Raw genomic sequence first — 20,124 nt, forward strand, 5'->3', positions numbered from 1 at the left:
CATCAGTCTACTCTCAATCATCAGCAAAGTGATGGAAGGTGTCGTCGACAGTGCTATCAAGCGGCACTTACTCACCAATAACCTGCTCACCGATGCTCAGTTTGGGTTCTGCCAGGACCACTCGGCTCCAGACCTCATTACAGCCTTGGTCCAAACATGGACAAAAGAGCTGAATTCCAGAGGTGAGGTGAGAGTGACTGCCCTTGACATCAAGGCAGCATTTGACCGAGTGTGGCACCAAGGAGCCCTAGTAAAATTGAAGTCAATGGGAATCAGGGGGAAAACTCTCCGGTGGCTGGAGTCATACCTAGCACAAAGGAAGATGGTAGTGGTTGTTGGAGGCCAATCATCTCAGCCCCAGGACATTGCTGCAGGAGTTCCTCAGGGCAGTGTCCTAGGCCCAACCATCTTCAGCTGCTTCATCAATGACCTTCCCTCCATCATAAGGTCAGAAATGGGGATGTTCGCTGATGACTGCACAGTGTTCAGTTCCATTCGCAACCCCTCAAATAATGAAGCAGTCCGAGCCCGCATGCAGCAAGACCTGGACAACATCCAGGCTTGGGCTCATAAGTGGCAAGTAACATTCGCGCCAGATAAGTGCCAGGCAATGACCATCTCCAACAAGAGAGAGTCTAACCACCTCCCCTTGACATTCAACGGCATTACCATCGCCGAATCCCCCACCATCAACATCCTGGGGGTCACCATTGACCAGAAACTTAACTGGACCAGCCATATAAATACTGCGGCTGCAAGAGCAGGTCAGAGGCTGGGTATTCTGCGGCGAGTGACTCACCTCCTGACTCCCCAAAGCCTTTCCACCATCTACAAGGCACAAGTCAGGAGTGTGATGGAATACTCTCCACTTGCCTGGATGAGTGCAGCTCCAACAACACTCAAGAAGCTCGACACCATCCAAGATAAAGCAGCCCGCTTGATTAGCACCCCAACCACCACCCTAAACATTCACTCCCTTCACCATCGGCGCACTGTGGCTGCAGTGTGTACCATCCACAGGATGCACTGCAGCAACTCGCCAAGGCTTCTTCGACAGCACCTCCCAAACCCGCGACCTCTACCACCTAGAAGGACAAGAGCAGCAGGCACATGGGAACAACACCACCTGCACGTTCCCCTCCAAGTCACACACCATCCCGACTTGGAAATATATCGCCGTTCCTTCATTGTCGCTGGGTCAAAATCCTGGAACTCCCTTCCTAACAGCACTGTGGGAGAACCGTCACCACACGGACTGCAGCGGTTCAAGAAGGCGGCTCACCACCACCTTCTCAAGGGCAATTACGGATGGGCAATAAATGCTGGCCTCGCCAGCGACGCCCACATCCCGTGAACGAATAAAAAAAAAGGATAGAAGAGATTAGTGAGAACTGTGAATTTGTGAGAAGCATAGATGGACGCCCCCATGTCCTATTGTAAGTGTTCCATTAGCACGTGACTTTAACAAGTTAGTTGCCATGAATCTAAAGGCATGGGACAAAGACAGAAATGTTTTCATCTTACATTTTATTGACCTGGCTATGAGATTTAGTATTTCTACACTAATATGTAGTAAGGAGAAGAAGGTTATTCTTGATAAAATTGTGGAAAATGGATAGGGACTGGACTTGGGTCATCAGCAAAGTTTTTGACCGATAATGGAGGTGAATTCGCTAACGCAGAGTTCAGAGATATGTGTGAGAATATGAATATAATTGCCATGAATACGGCAGCTGAGAGCCCTTTTAACAATGTTCTTTGTGAAAGAAATCATGCTGTGATTGATAGCATGCTGCATAGAATTTTGGCTGATTGGCCAGAGTGTAAATTGTCAACTGCCCTAGCGTGGGCAGTTCATGCAAAGAATTCTCTTCAGGTGGTTGGAGGATATAGTCCTTACCAACTAGTCCATGGGCACAATCCCAAATTACCTTCTGTTCTTTGTGATAATCCTCCTGCTCTAGAAGGTACTACAATTAGTGTCATTTTTTTCCGAGCATTTAAATGCTATGCATGCAGGGAGACAGGCTTTTATCAAGGCTGAGGTATCACAGAAAATGCATAGAGCACTGAGGCATCGTATTAGACCATCTGAAACAGAGTTCAATTCAGGAGATTTGATATACTATAAAAGAGAGAGTCATTGGGAATGGAAAGGCCCTAGTAAGATAATAGGTCGTGATGGTATCAGTAATTGTCCAACATGGCAATCAAACTGTTAGGGTTCATTCTTCATGATTAATTGGAATTAATTATAAAATCTCAAACTCTGAGCAGTTGATAGAAGTAAACGAGGCACCTTGTGCCTCAGATGTTCATGATTCATTTGACAAGGTTCCTGATGTACAGACTGAGGTAGATCAAGGGCTGAACTGTGGTAATGTCAGTGATCAAGAAACACATGACGGAGCTAACTGTGGTAATGTCAGTGATCAAGAAACACATGACGGAGCTATCACATCCACAGAACAATTACCCAAAGTGGGTACACGGGTGACATATGTTCCAGAAGCGACTAATGAATGGAAGGATGTGACAATTTTGGGACGTGCAGGCAAAGCTAGGTTTAAATTTTGGTTGAATGTTCAGGATGATGGCCATGAAGCGAGGTCCATGGACTGGCAGAATGGGGTAAAGAGTGGAGAGTACGAAAGCGGAGTACAAGCAGTGATATGGAGTCCGGAAGTGAATCTCACATCAGAAAACGGTCGCGAACAAGAGATGAAAGAGGGAGATCTCGCAGTAGTAGTCCCTACAGGCATAGAAATGGAAGTAGAGAGACGTAGCTTGACTAGGTCAGACAATGAAACAAAGACCACAGAACAGTCATGTATCAGAACTAGAAGCAGTAGTCCTCATGATCGTGAAGTTTTGGTGGCTGCCAATAAACTTGAGGACAAATGAGTAAGACAGGCAAAACAAAGGGAGTGAGATAGTTGAAAAGAATTTGGAGTTTATTCTGAGGTACCAGATAAGGGTCAACCAGCTTTGTTGCATAGATTGGTTTGTATTGAAAAAATCCTTGCAGATGGGACTTATAAGGCTAAAGCGAGATCGGTAGCTAGGGGTTTTAAAGAGAAACTGGGTGATACAGATGTTCGAGTGGATTCTCCCACTGTTGGAAAGGTAATCTTAAAAATCTTTTTAGCTCTTTTGGCAACATATTCATGGGAGTGTAAGTCAATTGACATAAAAGCCACATTTCTGCAGGGCAACACTTTTCAGAGAGAAATGTTTCTGAAACTACCTAAAGAGTCAGCAGATGCGGAAGGAAAACTATGGAAACTAAACAAATGTGTCTATGGCCTGAATGATGCTTCCAGGGTATGGTATTTTTCGGTGAGATCTGTTTTATTGGTGCCATAAAGGAAAACTTTCAGGCATCAGTCGACCCTGCAAAGTCCTCCTCACTAATATCTGGGGACTTGTGCTAAAATTGGGAGAGCTGTCTAGAGTCTAGTCAAGCAACAGCCTGACATAGCCATACTCACAGAATCATACCTTTCAGCCAACATCCCACTCTCTTCTATCACCATCCCTGGGTATGTCCTGTCCCACAGGCAGGACTGACCGACCAGAGGCGGCGGTACAGTGATATACAGTCAGGAGGGAGTGGCCCTGGGAGTCCTCAACATTGACTCCGGACTCCATGAAATCTCATGGCATCAGGTCAAATATGGGCAAGGAAACCTCCAGCTGATTACCACCTACCGCCCTCCCTCAGCTGATGAATCAGTCCTCCTCCATGTTGAACACCACTTGGAGGAAGCACTGAGGGTAGCAAGGGCACAAAATGTACTCTGGGTGGGGGACTTCAATGTCCATCACCAAGAGTGGCTCGGTAGCAACACTACTGACCGAGGTGGCCGAGTCCTGAAGGACATAACTGCCAGACTGGGCCTGCGGCAGGTGGTGAGCGAACCAACACGAGGGAAAAACTTACTTGACCTCGTCCTCACCAATCTACCTGTCACAAATGCATCTGTCCCTGACAGTATTGGTAGGAGTGACCACCGCACAGTCCTCGTGTAGACGAAGTCCCGTCTTCGCACTGAGGACACCATCCAACGTGTTGTGTGGCACTATCACCATGCTAAATGGGATAGATTCAGAACAGATCTAGCAGCTCAAAACTGGGCATCCATGAGGCGCTGTGGGCCATCAGCAGCAGCAGAATTGTATTCCGGCACAATCTGTAACCTCATGGCCCGGCATATTCCTCACTCTACCATTACCAATAAGCCAGGGGATCAACCCTGGTTCAATGAGGAGTGTAGAAGAGCATGCCAGGAGCAGCACCAGGCGTACCTAAAAATGAGGTGCCAACCTGGTGAAGCTACAACTCAGGACTACATCCATGCTAAACAGTGGAAGCAACATGCTGGAGACAGAGCTAAGCGATTCCACGACCAACGGATCAGATCAAAGCTCTGCAGTCCTGCCACATCCAATCGTGAATGGTGGTGGACAATCAAATAACTAACGGGAGGAGGAGGCTCTATAAACATCCCCATCCTCAATGATGGCAGAGTCCAGCACCTGAGTGCAAAAGACAAGGCTGAAGCGTTTGCAACCATCTTCAGCCAAAAGTGTCGAATGGATGATCCATCTCGGCCTCTACCCGATATCCCCACCATCACAGAAGCCAGTGTTCAGCCAATTCGATTCACTCCACGTGATATCAAGAAACAGCTGAGTGCACTGGATACAGCAAAGGCTATGGGCCCCGACAACATCCCAGCTGTAGTGCTGAAGACTTGTGCTCCAGAACTAGCTGCGCCTCTGGCCAAATTGTTCCAGTACAGCTACAACAATGGCATCTACCTGACAATGTGAAAAATTGCCCAGGTATGTCCTGCGCACAAAAAGCAGGACAAATCCAATCCAGCCAATTACCTCCCCATCGATCTACTCTCAATCATCAGCAAAGTGATGGAAGGTGTCATCGACAGTGCTATCAAGCGGCACTTACTCACCAATAACCTGCTCACCGATGCTCAGTTTGGGTTCCGCCAGGACCACTCGGCTCCAGACCTCATTACAGCCTTGGTCCAAACATGGACAAAAGAGCTGAATTCCAGAGGTGAGGTGAGAGTGACTGCCCTTGACATCAAGGCAGCATTTGATCGAGTGTGGCACCAAGAAGCCCTAGTAAAACTGGAATCAATGGGAATCAGGGGGAAAACTCTCCAATGGCTGGAGTCATGCCTAGCACAAAGGAAGATGATAGTGCTTGTTGGAGGCCAATCATCTCAGCCCCAGGACATTGCTGCAGGGGTTCTTCAGGGCAGTGTCCCAGACCCAATCATATTCAGTGCTTCATCAATGACCTTCCCTCCATCATAAGGTCAGAAATGGGGATGTTCGCTGATGATTGCACAGTGTTCAGTTCCATTCGCAACCCCTCAAATAATGAAGCAGTCCGTGCCCGCATGCAGCAAGACTTGGACAACATCAAGGCTTGGGCTGATAAGTGGCAAGTAACATTCACACCAGATAAGTGCCAGGCAACGACCATCTCCAACAAGAGAGAGTCTAACCACCTCCCCTTGACATTCAACAGCATTACCATCGCCGAATCCCCCACCATCATCATCCTGGGGGTCACCATTGACCAGAAACTTAACTGGACCAGCCACATAAATACTGTGGCTACAAGAGCACATCAGAGGCTGGGTATTCTGCGGCGAGTCACTCACCTCCTAACTCCCCAAAGCCTTTCCACCATCTACAAGGCACAAGTCAGGAGTGTGATGGAATACTCTCCACTTGCCTGGATGAGTGCAGCTCCAACAACACTCAAGAAGCTCGACACCATCCAGGACAAAGCAGCCCGCTTGATTGGCACCCCATCCACCACCCTAAACATTCACTCCCTTCACCACCGGCGCAACGTGGCTGCAGTGTGTACCATCCACAGGATGCACTGCAGCAACTCGCCAAGGCTTCTTCGACAGCACCTCCCAAACCCGCGACCTCTACCACCTAGAAGGACAAGAGCAGCAGGCACATGGGAACAACACCACCTGCATGTTCCCCTCCAAGTCACACGCCATCCCGACTTGGAAATATATCGCCGTTCCTTCATCATCGCTGAGTCAAAATCCTGGAACTCCCTTCCTAACAGCACTGTGGGAGAACCTTCACCACACGGACTGCAGCGGTTCAAGAAGGCGGCTCACCCCCACCTTCTCAAGGGCAATTAGGGATGGGCAATAAATGCCGGCCTCTCCAGCGACGCCCACATCCCATGAATGAATTTTAAAAAATCTTCCTGATGCATGTTGATGATTTCTTTTGGGGTGGTATTGCGGAATTTGAGAAATTCATCATTAATAAGATTAAAGTCGAATCTAAAATTGGGCGTCAGGCCTGCGGGGCTTTTAAATATATATTGGTTTGTATATTAAGCAGGGTGGGTCTGGTAAAGCTTTAAATCAACAGTCCTATTAAGAGACTATTACTCCCATCCCAATGAATCGTACTCGGTCATCACAGAAAGGCGATGTTATATCTAAAGAAGAGACAGAGCATTACGAAGCTTGATTGGTCAGTTGAACTGATTGTGCACTCAGACTAGACCAGATGCTAGTTTTGATGTATTGGAGTTAGGTACTTCAATGAAGCATCCCATAACAGAGAATGTTTTAAAGGGTAAATAAAACTTTATGAAAATTAAATATAGATAAATGCATAGTTACGTTCCCATCCTTTGGTGACCAAAAGAAAATGAAACTAGTTAACTTTAGCAATGCTTCACATGCTAATCTTCCTGATGGGTATTCTAGTGCAGCTGGTTTCATAGGCCCCGATATTACCAGGGAGGCGGGATGGCAACTTGGGGGCGACTGGGTGTGTGGGTAACCCACCCAGTAAAATCCGTCCGTTCCCCATGCGATCACGGGTAAATTGAAGGCACTTACCATGGCTTCTGGATTTCCCGTCGTCAACCTACGCAGCGGACGGACTGCGCACCCGCATAACAGGCTGTCAGCTGGAGGAGCCCTATTTAAAGGGGCAATCCTCCGATGCTGCTCCTGCAGCAAACAACCAAAAGTACAGCATGGAGCAGACCATGGGAAAGGCTGCTCCCAGATTTAACGATGCCTCACTCCAGGTCCTACTGGATGGGGTAAGGAGGAAGAGGGAGATTTTCTACCCAGCGGATGGGAGGAAGTGGCCTGGCTTGAGGTAGAAGAGGAGGTCACCAGCAGCAGCATCGTCTCCCGCACATGGATCCAGTGCAGGAAGCGCTTCAATGACCTAACTTGGTCAGCCAAAGTGAGTACACTTACTCATTCTCCTACACTCCATCTTCCACATCACCGCCCCCACCCCACAATTCCTTCTGCACTGCCAACACTACACTATCACATCACTCCTCACACCCACTCAAACCTCATCCTCAACTTACCTGCACTTATTCACCTCCCCAGTACTCATCCCACCACTACCACTCAACCCAATCCTCATACACTCTCATGGCTCTATCTCATACTCATCCTCTGATGCATCTCTTTCACGGTCAGCCTCACCCAAACCAATGCATTCAGCGGTTGGCCACGTCACCATCCCTCACTCACACCTCTCTACTTTCTCCCCTTATAGGAGAAGAGAGCCCAGAATGCACGGGAAAGGGCAAAGACCGGAGGGGGGCCGCATAATCAGGTCGGACTCACGGACACGGAGCAGGGGGCTCTTGAACTGAGCTGCACCCTCGAGTGCCTATCCATCGGGGACGCCGAGACTGCCACCCGACAAACGGCTGGTGACAGAACTTTAACATTCAGCACTCACAATAGCAATTGATATTAACATGCCTTGCCATCTTCAGCACCTCAACATCTGCCATCATGCTTAATATTGCCTTCTGTTCTCTTACAGGGCCTTCAGCGACCGCTGTGACAGCGGAGGGCGATTCTTCAGAGGACCTGCCGGCCTCTGAGGGGGCACCGTCACATCTGAGCGAGCCATCCACCAGTGAAGATACACACACCTCGGTGAGTCCCCGCCCTCAGTTAGTTGGGGTCGCACATGGTGAGTCACCACACACATGTGAGCACGAGCAGAAACTGGTGGCAGGGGCAGCTGAGGAGAGTCCGCGTCAGTGGGAGCAATCTTCTCCAGCCTCTGCTCAGCTGGACACAGATGCTGAACCCTGGGGGCCATCCTTTAAAAGGAGAATGATCGAGGGGCAGCAGCATATTTGCGAGGTGCTGGAACAGGTGCCACACGTACTCTCCATAATTGCGCAGAGGATGGAGGAGTCCAACTCCTGCATGAGTGGAATGGCGGCACAGGTAGAGGAGGGAATCTCAGATACTGTCACAGGGACGTGAGGGCATCTCTGAGATAGTGTCGTGGGTAAGTGCGGGAATGTCTGCGATGGAGGGAAGGCGAGCCTCCATCGAGCTTCAAGCAAGGCTCACCAATGAGTCCATTGAAGCCCTGACAACGTCCCTTTGGACTCAGGGTGAGCAACTTTCTGCTGCCTTAAACAGGCAGGCAGATACACTAGCACTGGCCTTACAAGGCTTCACACATGTCCTCCAAACTGTCATCCAGCAGGGTGGTAGGAGTGATGTGGGCCTGGATCAGGAGAGGGATGATGGCGAAAGGGGACATGGAATTGGGGATGCCACTCAAAGCGCTCCCATGTCTCACCCATTGCCCCCCTCTCAACCAGTACCCGCAATGCTGCCTCCTCTCCAGGTGGTCGAGTCTGCTCCTGCACAGATGCAGGTGGAGCAGTCTTTGGAGTGGCCCTCTCAGGCACCAGATCCCAGTAGGCCCAAAGCATCTAATCAGTCAGGGCATGAACAAGAGCAACCTGCCACTACCTCTGCTGCAGCCACAAGGGAAGCACCGCGTAGGAGTACTCATAATCGTAAAGCGAAGGTTTTGTGAGCACAAAGGGGATGCCCAAGGGTGTTTGACGGTTTGTCATGATTTTTATTTATATTTGATTTTTGTTAATGGCACATTAAATATTATTATTGTCACCACTACTTCCACATCTTGGCCATTCTTGACTGGCTTGTGTAATAAGTCCCTTTCATGATGTTCACCATGAACACCCACACTTGATGCAACCCATTGGGTCACCCTACAGTGGGTGTATGTGTAGTTGCACGACTATTTTGTGCAGGTACCTGTGGTGCAGCACTGTGTCGTGGAGCTCCACGTGGTGGAGGTGGACGGCATGCCTGGCGACGCTGGTGATGTTGCTTGTCCTCGGATGGAGTGATGAATGCAGCTATGGCGCCCCCCCGCCCCCCCATCCAGACGGTGTGAGTTTCAGGGGGTCCGCAAAGTAGGTAAATGTGTTTGCACAGCAGAGTTTAGAGAATAAATTAAGAATTTTGAGTGGAAAGACAAAGGTGTTGCAGCCAAAACTTTGTCTGAAGTGACAGAGTGCCCTGCTGCAATAAATGAGGTTTTCCCCCAAATGTCAAATAATCCTTTGCATCTCCCACTGGCTGCTGGCTGAAACACGTCTGCTCCAACAGGGAGTGTTTCCCACAGGACGGGAAACACGCTGAGGATCCTTCAAAATTGCACCCCTGCCAAAATCTCTGGTCAATGAGCTCTGTCAACTAACTCAACTACCTAAATAACAATGTAAATTATCATCACGCCGGCTTTAATTGCCGGTGGGAGTCCCGCATGCGGGTGCTGCGCGCGCACCCGAACGCATCATTGGGGAACCCGGAAGTCAGCAGGTTGGAGCCAGGCTCCGAACCCGCTCCGGGATTCCACCAATTTAGGAGCCCCCAACGCACCCGCTCGGCAATCCGAAAATCGGCCCCATAGTGTTTCTTATGGGTGAGAATGGGAAATGTTGTCCTTTAACTTAGGAAGCTAAGAAAATAAAAAGAGTTGTTAAAAGTACTCTGGCTGCTGAAACACTGGCTCTTGTCGATGCAGTGGATATGGGATTCTACTTGGCAAATATTTTGAGTGACATCCTGTACAATAGGAGTACTGAAAATAGTATACCCTTTGAATGTTATGTAGACAATCGATCATTGTGGGATAATGTACACACTACGAAAAATGTGAGTGAGAAAAGATTACGGATTGACCTTACTGGCTTGAAACAAATGCTGGAGAGAAAGGAATCTCTAAAATTAAATGGGTGGATTCAAGCCATCAACTGTCAGATTTTTTACTAAAAGAAGTACATGTACAAAGAAATTAATAGGAGTCCTGGAGAAGGATCGCCTCACAGTGTAATGCTGTGAATAGTATAGGTTGCACAGAGTATGGAAGTTTTTGATTTTTGAAATTTTTGTTTATATTGCATATATAAAGTTTAATTTTTCAAACTTAAAGAGAGAGAAGGGAATCTGCTAATTGTATTCATGTGATTTATATCAATTAGTTTTAACTTAGATGGTGTGTATCAATTGGGGACTCTCTTGTATCCATTTATAAGAGAGTTTATCTAGTGTGTGGGTTGTGTTGATCTCTGTGAATAAAGGCTTGGAAGCAACTGAAGACCAGGCTCTGAAATTCTATTCTTCACTATCTGGCTATCCAATTTGTAGCAACATAGTCTCAGGATAAGTGGTCGGATATTTAGGACTGAGATGAGGAGGAATTTCTTAACTCAGAGGTTCGTGAATATTTGGAATTCACTACCCCAGAGGGCTGTGAATGCTTAGTCGTTGATTATATTCAAGACTGAGATTGATAGATTTTTGGACTCTAAGGGAATCAGGGGATATTGGGATTGGGCGTGAAAATGGAGTTCAGGTCAAAGATCAGCCATGATCTTAATGAATGGCGGAACAGGCTTGAGGGGCCATATGGCCTACTCCTGCTCCTATTTCTTATCTTCTTATGTTCAATAGAACAGTGTTGCCATACCATTTGTGTATCTAGCTGCTCTGAAGATGCTATCTGCAATGCTGAGACCATAACAACAACTGTGGCAGAAATCTGCAAAAATACAAGATTTATGGTGCATTGTATAGAGTTATTTACAGTAGAAAAAGAGGATAGCATGCCAGAAATCCCAAGAAAACTAATATTGAATCGGGGACAAGTAAAGCAACAGTAATGAAGAAAATAATAGCACTAAAGAGTGACAAATCCCCAGGACCAGATCGTTTCCATCCCAGGGTTTTAAAGGAAGTAGGTGAGCACATTGCAGATGCCCTAACTATAATCTTTCAAAGTTCTCTAGATTCAGGAACTGTCCCTCTAGACTGGAAAATTGCACATGTCACTCCGCTTTTTAAGAAAGGAGAGAGAGGGAAACCAGGGAATTATAGACCAGTTAGCCCAACATCTGTTGTGGGGAAAATGCTGGAATCTATAATTAAGGATAGGGTGAATGAACACCTCGAGAATTTTCAGTTAATCGGAGAGAGCCAGCATGGATTTGTGAAAGGTAGGTCGTGCCTGACAAACCTGATTGAATTTTTTGAAGAGGTGACTAAAGTAGTGGACAGGGGAATGTCAATGGATGTTATTTATATGGACTTCCAGAAGGCATTTGATAAGGTCCCACATAAGGGACTGTTAGCTAAGATAGAAGCCCATGGAATCGAGGGAAAAGTACGGACTTGGTTAGGAAGTTGACTGAGCGAAAGGCGACAGAGAGTAGGGATAATGGGTAGGTACTCACATTGGCAGGATGTGACTAGCGGAGTCCCACAGGGATCTGTCTTGGGGCCTCAATTATTTACAATATTTATTAACGACTTAGATGAAGGCATAGAAAGTCTCATATCTAAGTTTGCCGATGACACAAAGATTGGTAGCATTGTAAGCAGTGTAGATGAAAACATAAAATTACAAAGTGATATTGATAGATTAGGTGAATGGGCAAAACTGTGGCAAATGGAATTCAATGTAGACAAATGTGAGGTCATCCACTTTGGATCAAAAAAGGATAGAACAGGCTACTTTCTAAATGGTAAAAAGTTAAAAACAGTGGATGTCCAAAGCGACTTAGGGGTTCAGGTACATAGATCATTGAAGTGTCATGAACAGGTGCAGAAAATAATCAAGAAGACTAATGGAATGCTGGCCTTTATATCTAGAGGACTAGAGTACAAGGGGGTAGAAGTTATGCTACAGCTATACAAAACCCTGGTTAGACCGCACTTGGAGTACTGTGAGCAGTTCTGGGCACCGCACCTTCGGAAGGACATAGTGGCCTTGGAGGGAGTGCAGCGCAGGTTTACTAGAATGATACCTGGACATCAAGGGTTAAGTTACGAGGAGAGATTTCACAAATTGGGGTTGTATTCTCTGGAGTTTCGAAGGTTAAGGGGTGATCTGATCGAAGTTTATAAGATATTAAGGGGAACGGATAGAATGGATAGAGAGAAACTATTTCCGCTGGTTGGGGATTCTAGGAGTAGGGGGCACAGTCTAAAAATTAGAGCCAGACCTTTCAGGAGTGAGATTAGAAAATATTTCTATGCACAAAGGGTGGTAGAAGTTTGGAACTCTCTTCCGCAAACGGCAATTGATACTAGCTCAATTGCTAAATTTAAATCTGAGATAGATAGCTTTTTGGCAATCAAAGGTATTAAGGGATATGGGCCAAAGGCGAGTATATGGAGTTAGATCACAGATCAGCCATGATCTTATCAAATGGCGGAGCAGGCACAAGGGGCTGAATGGCCTACTCCTGTTCCTATGTTCCTATCGGTTTACTTACTCAAAAACATCAAGTTTCTGTCATTTTATCAGAGTCCCTTTAAAATGGAGTCTTTTGATACTTGTTACATAAGTGGACAACTTTGCACTCATGAGCCTTGATTTCAAACTGGGACGAGCGGTGAACGTGAGTTCGCTCCAACTCACCGACGGGAGGCCCGGGTCATTTTAACTCCTGGGCCTGATTAACATACTCCAGGCTTGACTCCCGCCCAACCTGGCAGTAATGATGCGAGGCCGGTAGGCGGGAATGAGGTAAGCGCGGCAGGAGGCCGCCATTGGGGTCCTGCAGGAATGGCCCCCAGCAGAAATGTAAGTGAATTGGGGGGGGGATGGGACTGGACCCGATCGCAATTGAGGGAGGGGTGAAACCCAGTGCAGGAGAAGCCCAAGTCACTCCTGCTCCTCCTGGCTCGCAAGGAATTCTTAACTTTGCTACCGTATCCTAACTCACACCAAGTCCCATTATCCCATCACCCCTGTGCTCACTGACCTACATTGGCTCCCGGTCCAGCAACGCTTCGGTTTTAAAATTCTCATCCTTGTTTTCAAATCTCTCCATGGCCTCGCCTTTCCCTATCTCTGTAACCTCCTCCATCCCTACAACCCTCAAAGGTCTCTGCTCTCCTCCAATTCTGACCATTTGCACATCCCCGATTTTCATTGCTCCACCATTGGCGGCCGTGTCTTCAGCTGCCTAAGCCCTAATTCCCTTCCTGAACCTTGTCGCCTCTCGACCTCTCTCTCCTCCTTTAAGACGCTCCTTAAAATCTACCTTTGACCAAGCTTTTGGTCATCTGTCATAATATCTCCTTATGTGGCTCGGTGTCAAATTTTGTTTGATAATCCTCCTGTGAAGTGGTTTGGGATGTTTTACTACATTAAAGGTGCTAAATAAATGTAAGTTGTTGTTCCTGTTGTAACAAACAAAATTCTCTTACCAACTGAGCGCTCTTTTGGGCCTACTGCTCCTTGGCGCCCAGTGTTCTGGCGAGGCCAGGGCCAGTCACCGAACGTGCAATTGCTCATTAAAAAATGTCGGGGTCAGATTTCCGTCCTCAGGGCCCAACTTTTACATTATAATTCCTTGCCTGCTTGCGGTGAGAGCCACACACACCTCCCGAAACCCAGGAGTAAAAATCGCAGTCAGCGTAAGTGCGGCTCCAGATCAGAGGGCAGAACTCTGCCTCTGTTTTAACCCCGCATGCCCCGTCAGGCACAGCAGGTTATAATTTGCCCTATGGAGTTCTGTCTCACCACCGTGACCTTGAAATATGGTGTATCTGAGTGAATTGAAGCACCATGTGGTACTGTTCAGGTATTGCTCGCCCAGGCACCTTCTCACATCTCAGAACAAAAATATATTTTCCTCATTAGGCATGGAAGAAGACAAAGATTCTTTCTCAACAAGCAGGTGAAAGGAACAATAAAGTTGTAGCATTGCAGTTTGCATTGTAAGCCACTGGAGAGAAGTATAGTACTTACTGGCAGCCTCCATTGACAAAAATAACATTGAAATTGAGCCAGATATATGCTACATTTCCCTCCAGTGGCAGACATTAGGAAGTACATCGCTACAAATGTTATTGTTCCTTTAACCTTGATCTAATACTGCTGTAAAAATGGGCAAACCCAAGATTTTCTAGGTTCAGCGATGTCAAGATCAAACTGAGCTGTGAGTTCAAGTTAACTTTTAGCCAGAGAGACCCATTACAATACTGTACCAAATCTTTGTCCTTCTGTGCATGGCTCCTTCTAATAATAACAACTATTGATGTTGATATAATACCTTTAACGCTGTGAAATGTTCCAAGGAGCTTCGCAAAAGAAGGGAAAAATGAACACTAAGCAGGAATTGGGTAAAGAATTAGGAAAGGTGACCGAAGCCATAATCAAAGAGGTAGGTTTTATTTTATTTATTTATTTATTTTTTATTCGTTCACGGGATGTGGGTGTCGCTGGCAAGGCCAGCATTTATTGCCCATCCCTAATTGCCCTCGAGAAGGTGGTGGTGAGCCGCCTTCTTGAACCGCTGCAGTCCGTGTGGTGACGGTTCTCCCACAGTGCTGTTAGGAAGGGAGTTCCAGGATTTTCACCCAGCGACAATGAAGGAACGGCGATATATTTCCAAGTCGGGATGGTGTGTGACTTGGAGGGGAACGTGCAGGTGGTGTTGTTCCCATGCGCCTGCTGCCCTTGTCCTTCTAGGTGGTAGAGGTCGCGGGTTTGGGAGGTGCTGTCGAAGAAGCCTTGGCGAGTTGCTGCAGTGCATCCTGTGGATGGTGCACACTGCAGCCACAGTGCGCCGGTGGTGAAAGGAGTGAATGTTTAGGGTGGTGGATGGGGTGCCAATCAAGCGGGCTGCTTTATCTTGGATGGTGTCGAGCTTCTTGAGTGTTGTTGGAGCTGCACTCATCCAGGCAAGTGGAGAGTATTCCATCACACTCCTGACTTGTGCCTTGTAGATGGTGGAAAGGATTTGGGGAGTCAGGAGGTGAGTCACTCGCCGCAGAATACCCAGCCTCTGACCTGCTCTTGTAGCCACAGTATTTATGTGGCTGGTCCAGTTAAGTTTCTGGTCAATGGTGATGCCCAGGATGTTGATGGTGGGGGATTCGGCGATGGTAATGCCGTTGAATGTCAAGGGGAGGTGGTTAGACTCTCTCTTGTTGGAGATGGTCATTGCCTGGCACTTATCTGGCGCGAATGTTACTTGCCACTTATGAGCCCAAGCCTGGATGTTGTCCAGGTCTTGCTGCATGCAGGCTCGGACTGCTTCATTATCTGAGGGGTTGCGAATGGAACTGAACACTGTGCAGTCATCAGCGAACATCCCCATTTCTGACCTTATGATGGAGGGAAGGTCATTGATGAAGCAGCTGAAGATGGTTGGGCCTAGGACACTGCTCTGAGGAACTCCTGCAGCAATGCCCTGGGGCTGAGATGATTGGCCTCCAACAACCACTACCATCTTCCTTTGTGTAGGTATGACTCCAGCCACTGGAGAGTTTTCCCCCTGATTCCCATTGACTTCAATTTTACTAGGGCTCCTTGGTGCCACACTCGGTCAAATGCTGCCTTGATGTCAAGGGCAGTCACTCTCACCTCACCTCTGGAATTCAGCTCTTTTGTCCATGTTTGGACCAAGGCTGTAATAAGGTCTGGAGCCAAGTGGTCCTGGCGGAACCCAAACTGAGCATCGGTGAGCAGGTTATTGGTAAGTAAGTGCCGCTTGATAGCACTGTCGACGACACCTTCCATCACTTTGCTGATGATTGAGAGTAGACAGATGGGGCGGTAATTGGCCGGATTGGATTTGTCCTGCTTTTTGTGGACAGGACATACCTGGGCAATTTTCCACATTGTCGGGTGGATGCCAGTGTTGTAGCTGTAATGGAACAGCTTGGCTAGAGGCGCAGCTAGTTCTGGAGCACAAGACTTCAGCACTACAGCTGGGATGTTGTCGGGGCCCATAGCCTTTGCTGTATCCAGTGCACTCAGCCGTTTCTTGATATCATGTGGAGTGAATCGAATTGGCCGAAGACTAGCTTCCGTGATGGTGGGGATATCGGGAGGAGGCTGAGTTGGATTATCCACTTGGCACTTCTGGCTGAAGATGGTTGCAAACGCTTCAGCCTTGTCTTTTGCACTCACGTGCTGGACTCCGCCATCATTGAGAATGGGGATGTTTGCAGAGCCTCCTCCTCCCGTTAGTTGTTTAATTGTCCACCACCATTCACGACTGGATGTGGCAGGACTGCAGAGCTTTGATCTGATCCGTTGGTTGTGGAATCGCTTAGCTCTGTCTATAGCATGTTGCTTCAGCTGTTTAGCATGCATGAAGTCCTGAGTTGTAGCTTCACCAGGTTGGCACCTCATTTTTAGGTACGCCTGGTGCTGCTCCTGGCATGCTCTTCTACACTCCTTATTGAACCAGGGTTGATCCCCCGGCTTGTTGGTAATGGTAGAGTGAGGAATATGCCGGGCCATGAGGTTACAGATTGTGCTGGAATACAATTCTGCTGCTGCTGATGGCCCACAGCGCCTCATGGATGCCCAGTTTTGAGCTGCTAGATCTGTTCTGAATCTATCCCATTTAGCACGGTGGTAGTGCCACACAACACGTTGGATGGTGTCCTCAGTGCGAAGACGGGATTTCATCTCCACGAGGACTGTGCGGTGGTCACTCCTACCAATACTGTCATGGACAGATGCATTTGCGACAGGTAGATTGGTGAGGACGAGGTCAAGTAAGTTTTTCCCTCGTGTTGTTTCGCTCACCACCTGCCGCAGGCCCAGTCTAGCAGCTATGTCCTTCAGGACTCGGCCAGCTCGGTCAGTAGTGGTGCTACCGAGCCACTCTTGGTGATGGACATTGAAGTCCCCCACCCAGAGTACATTCTGTGCCCTTGCTACCCTCAGTGCTTCCTCCAAGTGGTGCTCAACATGGAGGAGGACTGATTCATCAGCTGAGGGAGGACGGTAGGTGGTAATCAGCAGGAGGTTTCCTTGCCCATGTTTGACCTGATGCCATGAGATTTCATGGGGTCCAGAGTCAATGTTGAGGACTCCCAGGGCCACTCCCTCCTGACTGTATATCACTGTACCACCACCTCTGGTGGGTCTGTCCTGCCGGTGGGACAGGACATACCCAGGGATGGTGATGGAAGAGTCTGGGACGTTGGCTGAAAGATATGATTCTGTGAGTATGGCTATGTCAGGCTGTTGCTTGACTAGTCTGTGGGACAGCTCTCCCAATTTTGGCACAAGTCCCCAGATGTTAGTAAGGAGGACCTTGCAGGGTCGACTGGGCTTGGTGTTTTGCCGTTGTCGTGTCCGGTGCCTAGTGGTCCGATGCCGGGTGGTCCGTCCGGTTTTATTCTTATTATGACTTTTCGTAGCGAGATTTTACAACTGAGTGGCTTGCTAGGCCATTTCAGAGGGCAATTAAGAATCAACCACATTGCTGTGGGTCTGGAGTCACATATAGGCCAGACCGGGTAAGGGCGGCAGGCTTCCTTCCCTGAAGGACATTAGTGAACCAGATGGGTTTTTACGACAATCCGGTAGTTTCATGGCCATCATTACTGATACTAGTATTTTAATTCCAGATTTTATTTTAATTAATTGAATTTAATTAATTAATTGAATTTAAATTCGCCAGCTGTCGTGGCGGGATTTGAACTCATGACTCTGGATTTTCGTCCAGGCCTCTGGATTACTAGCCCAGTAACATAACCACTATACGGTAGCATAGTGGTTATGTTACTGGGCTCGTTTGGAAGGTGGGGGCGAGATAAAGCAATGCAGCAGGGTTTAGGGAGAGAATTCCAAAAGTGCAGAACTGTTATGATTGAAGACTCTGCCATCAATTGTGGATCTGAGGGATAAAGGTGCATAGCAGTCCAGGCTGAGGGAAGTAACGGCTGCAGTGACCCGGAAGTATGTTTTATCTAAGTGAATTGAAGAATTTAGGGATGTTGTTCAGGTATTGCTCACCCAGGCAGCTTCTCACATCTCAGAACAAAAATATATTTTCCTCGTTAAGCAAGTTTCTTTGAGGAAGCTCCAGATTCTTTCTCAACTAGCAGGTAAATACTTTTTTATCAATTATATCCTCTAGGCATATGGACAGCCTTCCAGCTATCCTCCCACCCCCGACCAAATTAACCAATTATCCGATCAATTGCTTTTGCAACAAAGAATATTTTTAGATGGCTCTGCTATTAGGGACAATAGTTATCACTGAAAGCTCATATCCTTTTACATCTGTGTGATAGGACTTTACAAAATGAAACACCCACTGTCCTAAAAAGGATACCTAATTTGGCGGGCAGAATTCAAAAGCCGCTGGGGCCCTAGACCAGACATCATGGCCTCGATATTAACCCCGCCACCCCCTCCCCCCCCCCAGCGATGGGCGGGAGAGGGTAATGGGGGGGGGTGGTTAAAATGTGAAATCCACGTAATCCAACTCCAACATGCCCTGCACGCACTTGCCGCCATTTTTACGGTGGTGGATATCGGGGTGTCCGAGTGTCTCACCGTGGAGAGGCAAGACGTTTATAGACATATTTAAATCAGGCTCCTACAGTGCAATTGGGAGCCGATTTGAAATTAATTGGTGCGGCACAGTTTTCCCAGTTTTTCCTACCAAAGTGAATAACCTCACATTTCCCCACATTATACTCCATCTTCCACCTTCTTGCCCACTCACTTAACCTGTCGATATCCCTTTGCAGACTCTTTGGGGATGATTTTAGGAGGCAAATGCGGGTGCTTTGGAGGCGGGGGGGTTCCGAAAATCACGGAAATCCCATTTGGCTTCGAAAGCCGGCTCCAACCCGTCGGCTTCCGAGTTTCCCAGAGACCCACCTGTATGTGCATGGGCGACCTGAAACCGGAAGTCCCACCGGCAATTAACGCCGGCGGGCTGACAGTTAAAGAGCCAAATGTACCTCATTGAAGTACTTAAGGCACTTGGTGAAGAGTAAGTGATTCAAAAGATTTTTAACTTACCTGGGCGGCTTGCTCACCGCTTCTGATTCGCACCTGGTGAAGGGCCGGAACAGGGAAAAAGAAACAAAATAAATTAAATAAAAAACCATGCAATGAAGTGAAAACACCTACCTTTGAAACCTGCTCCGATGTCCGATGTCTCCCTCTGCGATGTCCCCCTCTTCACCCTCCCGATGTCCCCCCTCTCCACCCTCCCGATGTCACCCAGATCTTCCCCCGATGTCCCCCCGATCTTCCCCCGATGTCCCCCCAATCTTCCCCCGATGTCCCTCCGATCTTCCCCCGCTGTCCCTCCGATCTTCCCCCGATGTCCCCCCAATCTTCCCCCGATGTCCCTCCGATCTTCCCCCGCTGTCCCTCCGATCTTCCCCTCTCCCCCCTGATCTTCCCCTCTCCCCCCCCCCCCCAAAACCTGCCTTCTCCCCCCCCCCCCCCACCCGGTCTTCCAGTCCAGCGCCGGATGACGTCTGACTCTCTCGCTTTCTCGGCCCCCCTCGCGTTGCAGCTCCTGATGGCAGCCAGCCTGTCAATCAGGTCAGCTGCTGGGCGTGAAACCCGGAGAGGACGTTAACCACCATCAATCAACGTGCGATCACGTCGGAAACGGTAAGTTTGGTTCATGCGGGTTTGCCACGCGCACCTTCACCCCCCCCCCCCTGCTGCCATCCCACCTCCCTGCTAATATCGGGGCCTTTGTGTCCTCCTCACAGCTTACTTTCCCGCCTAGCTTTGTATTGTTAGCAAACTTGGATACATTACACTCGGTCCCCTCATCTAAGTCACAAATATATATTGTAAATAGCTGAGGCCCAAGCACTGATCCTTGCGGCACCCCACTAGTAACAGCCTGCCAACCTGAAAATGACCCATTTATTCCTGCTCTCCGTTTCCTGTCCTTTAACCAATCCTCTATCCATGCTAATATAT

Source organism: Heptranchias perlo, chromosome 1 (assembly GCF_035084215.1).
Source record: "Heptranchias perlo isolate sHepPer1 chromosome 1, sHepPer1.hap1, whole genome shotgun sequence".
NCBI lineage: Eukaryota > Metazoa > Chordata > Chondrichthyes > Hexanchiformes > Hexanchidae > Heptranchias > Heptranchias perlo.